The sequence below is a fragment of the Chroicocephalus ridibundus genome, chromosome 5, assembly GCF_963924245.1.
Source record: "Chroicocephalus ridibundus chromosome 5, bChrRid1.1, whole genome shotgun sequence".
NCBI lineage: Eukaryota > Metazoa > Chordata > Aves > Charadriiformes > Laridae > Chroicocephalus > Chroicocephalus ridibundus.
In genome coordinates this window covers 82,599,217-82,605,762 of record NC_086288.1, presented here as the reverse complement: position 1 = coordinate 82,605,762, position 6,546 = coordinate 82,599,217, and the positions used below count along the sequence as shown (strand labels likewise).

At 46.2% G+C, this 6,546-nt stretch overlaps 1 long non-coding RNA gene across 1 annotated transcript; it reads left to right on the top strand.

The window, feature by feature from the left end:
- Nucleotides 1-2,444: 2,444 nt before the first annotated feature.
- LOC134516384 (uncharacterized) lies at nt 2,445-6,123 on the top strand. Its single transcript, XR_010071303.1, has 3 exons — nt 2,445-3,906; nt 4,818-4,940; nt 5,284-6,123. It is a non-coding gene; the product is annotated as an uncharacterized LOC134516384 (long non-coding RNA).
- The last annotated feature ends 423 nt before the right edge of the window (nt 6,124-6,546 follow it).

The window sequence follows — 6,546 nt, the reverse complement described above, 5'->3', positions numbered from 1 at the left end:
CCAGCGCCCGTCTGTCTCCGTCTCGTCAAGCTGACACGGAAACAATCGTTAACTCCACAAACTGCAGCCTTCCCTAATAGTCTACAGCCTGCTCAGCTACTTGAGGCGGATGAATTTGAGAGGCTGGTCAGAAAAAAGTGGGGAAAATTGGGTCGCGTAGTGGGCGTTGCGCATGGCGGGGAATGAGGAGGTGAGAGAACGTTTTGGTGGCACCGCCACCAAGGCCCAGCCTGTACAGCGTCTGACCTGAGCGGGGAGGCACAAGGAGGGGTAGCATCCCTGAAGCACAAGGACGGGCACGCTCTGATCGCTCAATAACTGTGCTCTGTCCCCAGCCATCGAGCTCATTCTGGCATCTTGTCGCACAGCATCAGGAAGCCCATCCCTGCTAGAAACACTCGTTCAAATGTAGCTCATCCCTCAGCTCTGAATTCAGCTGCGTGACCAAAACACCTGCACTACTGCTGCCACGTGTGGCTGTAGGACCCTGAGACACAGCCAGAAACGTGGGCCACGATGAAGAGGATGGGAGTCCCTGTCCCGTGGAGAAGTCCCGTGTCACAGGAGGGACCTTGGTGGAAGAGTAATGTGAAGGCCAGGCTGGATGAGGCTCTGAGTGACCTGGTCTAGTTGAAGATGTCCCTGCTACTGCAGGGGGGTTGGACTGGGTGGCCATTAGATGTCCGTTCCCACCCGACACATTCCATGATTCCGTGGTTCTATGAATCGTGACGCCTCACAGTGACTTGGGATATTATTAATATCACATCACCAGCCCGTGAGCATTTTTTAACTTGTCAAAATGACATTATTTTATGACCTATCTGTGGGTCCATCCTAAACCATTAAGCGCAGGGCAGTGGGTTTGGCCCTCTCACGGCATTGGTATGAAATGGGATGCAGCTAAACGGGCTCTCGCTGCAGGTGCGCTCATCCCTCATCCAAGAAAATCTGCTTTCCTGCTTCTGACGGGAGCTAAACCACCAGACGGCTTCTAAACCAGGGTACGGAGCTGTGAGGCACGCTAATGCGGTCATCGGCCGACCCACGGCCGCACATTTGAAGGGGAGGTAAATCTTCCTTCAGGCAAAACTCGCGGTTGATACTGATTTGACTATTTCTCAAGTGAAATGAAAACCTGAAGTTTTTCAATATGGATTTTTTAATTTGTCAAGTGAAATTAAAACCCAAAGTTTTTCATTATGTTTTTTTTTAATACGGAGATACTTGACTATTTCTCAAGCGAAATTAAAACCCAAAGTTTTTCAGTATGGATTTTTTAATGTGTTGGTATCAAGCATTTATGAATAGCATTTCCTGCTTTGGTAATCAACGCACACAGGAAAGGAAAACAAGTATGTGAAAAATCTGCATCTTATTTACATATGTAATATTACATAATTCTGAAGGTATCAGTAGAAGCATTTAAATGAGGTTTTTTGACAATGGTGCTGTATCAAATGCAGAGAAAATCCTTTTGATGTTTAAATAAAGGGGATTGTAAGGACATAATTTGAAAAGCGGAGGGTGGGTTGGAAAACGTACCTCGCCCACTACAAAAATGCCCGTGCTGCTCTTGGCCTGTGTTTGAGGTGCGCGTTCATAGATCTCCAATAACAGGTATTTCTGGTTCTGCAAGGGATAAGTTGTCTTGTCTTCTGGTACCTGATCGTCAGGTAGGAAAAAAAATCATCTGACTTTGTGCAAAGTAGATGAATGCATGTTCACAGAGCGTTCATTTTAAAAGTCACAATACCTTGCCCTCAGGACGCAGACGTGGAGCTTCTCGAGACACCCGGCCCCTTGGGTAATTGCCTATAAATTTAGCTTTGCTAATTAATGCTTTGGTTTTACCGCTGTGCATCGCTATTGTAATGAAGAGAACATGCAGGCTGGATTATTCTTCCCTGGTCTCCAGCTGCGTCCCCCCTGCGCTGCTCTGGATGGAAGCGTTTCCCGGGCGGAGGTGGGTTCCCAAAGCACAAACGCACCTCAGCCGCTCGACTCCTCAGCTGCAGCAGCCTTCTGGGTGACGTTCTTATTTATTTTGCCGCTCTCCTCTATTTCCTGGCCTTAATTTGGTTAAACGACTCACATACATGTTTGGCTTAGAAAAAGAAAAAAAAAAAATTATTCTTTTGAACAGCAGCGTCAGATTTAGAGTGGAGATGGCCAGAGCTGGTGAGTTTTATCCCAAAACCAACGGGAGGTGAAATCTTGGCTCTGTTTAAATCAGCGGCAACATTCCACTACTTTCGAGCGAAGGAATTCACCCCTGCTGAATATTTGATGATATCCTCGGGGCTCCAGGGGCTGGTGCGTCAATGTTACATAGTGAAAAATCAATGCCCGTTTGCCTCTGGAAAAGGGAAATTCCTCACCTAAGGTAAAAACCTTCCCTGCCAGGTCTCCGTGGGAGAAGTAATCCGGCAGGGAGGGAATATTCTGGGATTCATTAGACGTGGCCTCGACACAGGCCAGCCAGCATCAGAGCTGACTGACGTGGGGAGGAACGGTTTTCCCATCGCTTCTATGCGAAAAGAAAAAAAGAAAAAAAATTAATTACACAGGTGCTGTGTTCATTTTCAGTTGTATTCCAGTATGCCAAAGGAATAGAGTAGAATCAGCTTCACCTTGGCCTAAGGTTTACAGTAACAGCTTTCATTCCGCAAAAAGCCAGGGAACGGGAATAAGAATAAATCAGTGACTCTTCAGTTTAATTCGAAATGCTGTTAATTGGAATAGTCTTCTGCTCTATAAGCATGCTTTCCAAGTTGCGACCACTGAAGTAAATTGATTATTTTTTTTTTTAAGGCCAAAACTCAATTAATGTTTTCCCACTTACGCTGTAGACTCCAACTAACTTCTAAACTTCAGTGATGCCCCTGAGTTGGTCAAACTACTCGGGACAAAAATGTAGGAAAGCCAGAATTAAAACAAAAGTACAGTCTAGAGATCTGCTTCCTGCTGACTGCCTGCACCTGGGAGTTTTAGAAATTTTTTTACTAGTTAATAATTGGAAAATAGTTGGAATAGTTGGAAATAGTTGGAAAAGGTAAAAGGAATACTCGGCTAACTGGTTGTGAAGTCATTGGAGTTAGAGAAGGGAGTTGAATGGCAGCGACCTGGGAGACGTGGAAACCCGCAGTACTTGGCGAAGGACGAGATCCCGCCGTTGTCACCGTTACTGGTCACAGGTGACTAAAATCCAACGGAGTTCAGCTTGCCAAGATGGTGACTTTATTACAGTTCTCCACCTTCATTTCAAAGTCTTTTTGACAGATCTGGGAATTTTTTCTCTTAAGTTGTTCTTTGGGGGTTGGGGTTTTTTTTAGTTTAACTTTCAGTTTGGGAAAAGGATGGAAAACATGCTCAAAAGCCCCCAAAAAATAATCAAAAGAAGAGCAAAAACTGTGCAGTTTGGGAATTGTATCGTACCAAGTAAGGATATCTGTATGCAGCTTTGGGCCCGAGAAAAGGGAGGAACTTCCACAAAATGAAGCGTCTGCCCGTTGTACTGAAGCCCTTATGGAATCTATTTCATCCTGATTGTATTTGGGAAAAGACCTGATTGTGCACAGCGTTATGATCCAACAGCTGCTGTTGCCTGCAATTCCACAGGCAATTCCCACAAAACATGCCTTTTATAACAGAATCGATTCATTGAACTATTAATCAATAAAACTTGGTGTTAGATGATAAAGAATGGGAATAATCTACTTTTTAAGAATTTCTCTCCCAACGGCAGCTCGGTAAGAAAAGGGGCAGCTCCTCACCCTGGCCTTGCTTCTCACCCGCGTGCGGTACCGAACGTGGAGTTTATGACATCTGCAGAAACATGAGCGAGCTCAGAGCTGTCTGGCAACGCGCTGGGGATCGATGGCTGCCGAGGCTCCCAGCTTCCAGGTATCGGTTTGTGACGGAGGCTCCGTGCCGCAAACCTTCCAGGACTGATGGTGACAGCCTTGCTGCCGCCGTCCCCAGCCCCCGGGCACCCCCTGACAATCAGAGTCTGACTGACCCTGGGGATGCCACTCAGTTTCCATTATTTCAATCTTAATGTAAAAAACTACCTACCGGACCGGACTTTTACAGTAATTATTCATTGACCTTTCACGTATGTATGTTCTGAAATAGCGCTTTGCTGACATTCCCTGTGACCACACGATACTTGGTCGAGGGACCGGCAACTCTCGCACATCCTTGCCCTTCCATGTACCAACTTCCGAGTGTCTTTTTTCACCCATCTATGCAGCTTCAAAGAGCTTTGTCTTGCTCAGATTTGACACGTTGGCTTTATTTTACTTATCCCATGCTTTGTAAGTGTTCAGTATCTTCAGTGGTTGGGTTTTGTTTCATTTTGAACAACATTAACAGAATACATCCTGGGGGAAAAGCTATCAAACCTATTGAAGGTTTAGAGCCGATACAGCAGGTATCGACAGTACCCGAGTTACCGGTTATTCCTTAGACTACCAACAGTCTAATTCACTAAATTGTAAATCACTAAATAGTATCACTATTAGCGAGCATCACTAATGTCACTGTCACTAAGTAGTAATCACTGAATAGTAAAAGTCCACAGAAATATGAAAATCTAATCAATTTAGAGTTGTAAAATGTTCCCTTTTGTGCCTCGAATGCACTGTAGATCTTTTTCAGACTGGAAATGTCATTGACTTAACTCCACTAATTTACTATATTTTAAACGTTTTTTTGGAAAAGTCAGTCGGCATCTGCAATGTGGGTGTTTACACCATTCATTTTTTGAGCATAACAGAAATTGCAGGAACCTATTTCAATTTTCTCTGCCCTAGATTCAGGAAATGAGGCGAGTTAATTTCTGTTCAAAGTGCTCAGAAATACCACACCTCGGAAAAGGATATTTTCTGGACGCGAGATGCACGACTACCTACGCTTATACCCGGCTCAAAATACAGGTGAGGGTTCCTAAAAGAAGCCGTTTAAAATATATATATTGCTTTTATTTTTAAAATGGCAAAATTACGGTTTAGAATGATTCCAATTCTCTTTGAACCGAAACACCCCCCCGACAGACCACCCCCTCCGCTATTTTAGGGAGATCTGAACCTGTGCAGGGCCGTCAGCGCTCCGCACAGCGTGGGTATTCTGAGGAGTTCAGCTCCCAAGGAGGGCAGAGTTCTGTAGACAAAAGCAGTGTGAGTGACACAACGTCGTTCATCAACATCGATCGCTACTCGACACCAGAAAGTGCAGCTGGAAAATAATACATGGATTTTTATTTTTTTTTTTACATTCCAGCCTTCGGGACGTGTGGGGAACCCAGAGCTGGCACAAAATAATGAGCTCGCTCAGTGCTGTCGTGTGGGAGAAGGGAAGAGGAGCTGGAGGTGACGCTGGCTGAGTGGCCACGGCAGGAGGACGGGGGCTGAATGTGACGCCAGGGACGCCATCGCCGCTTCTTCACAGAAGTGGCAGGAAAAGCAAAGAAGGCAAAGTGCGCCCTGCCAAAAGCAGCCGTTCGGATCCCGAAATACCGAAGGATCATTTTTGGTAGGGCACACGTCGCTAAACCTCTGGCTTAAAAAAAAAAGAGGGATAAATCATAGAATCCTAGAATCACCTGGGTTGGAAGGGACCTTTCAGATCATCGAGTCCAACCATCAACCGAGCACTGCCCAAAGCCCCACTACCCCGTGTCCCTCAGCACCACGTCTGCCCGGCTTTGAAATCCCTCCAGGGATGGCGACTCCACCACTGCCCTGGGCAGCCTCTTCCAATGCTTGACAGCCCCTTCCGGGAAGAGATTTTCCCTAAATGAGAATTGAGAATTACAGGAAGGACGGTACCAAAAACTAGAGATCCTGAACACAGAACTGTCTCAGTCTCGTTTGCAAAAGCACGTGTTAAGTATTACCAAGAGCCACTTATTTGATTAAAGTACACTTAAAACAATCCCAGAAATTAGGAGGAATTTAAAAACCCATACTTCAGTTCCTTTTTATCAACTCTGAGGTTAAATATACATGCATTGTAAATATTTGGTGTATAGCTTTGTCTTCATGGTAGCGTAGGCCAGACTCTGCCCTTCTGGATCGTTCCAAGCAGCAACCCCTTCACTGATCCCAAACCTTTCTGCAAATCCCCCGGGGCTGGGGATGGTTTTGGAGGGGAGCACGAGCTGTTTCACAGAAGTTAAGGCAGATCTGGGCAGGCTTCTCCAGCCACACCTTCAGCTTCCACCTTTTCCGATGCCAACCAGGGAAGGAGTGTCTTGGGTTCCACCTGGACACCCCAGGATTCAACATGCGGCATGAAGATTGGCCATTGGGCTAATGCATGGCACGAATGTCCCACCGGCGCCAGTGGCCTTACATCCGCCTTACACCCGGAGGATCAATATGGAAATCTGCCTGAGCATTGTTCAGAGGTGACCACGGAAGCCCAAATGGCCTTAGGTGTGCCAGGAGTGGAGCAGGGAAGGGCAGCAGGGATGCAGAACGGGATCACATGGAGCTGGAAGTTCTCGCCAGAGCAGAGGTGTTGCCCGGGTTGAGGGGCTGC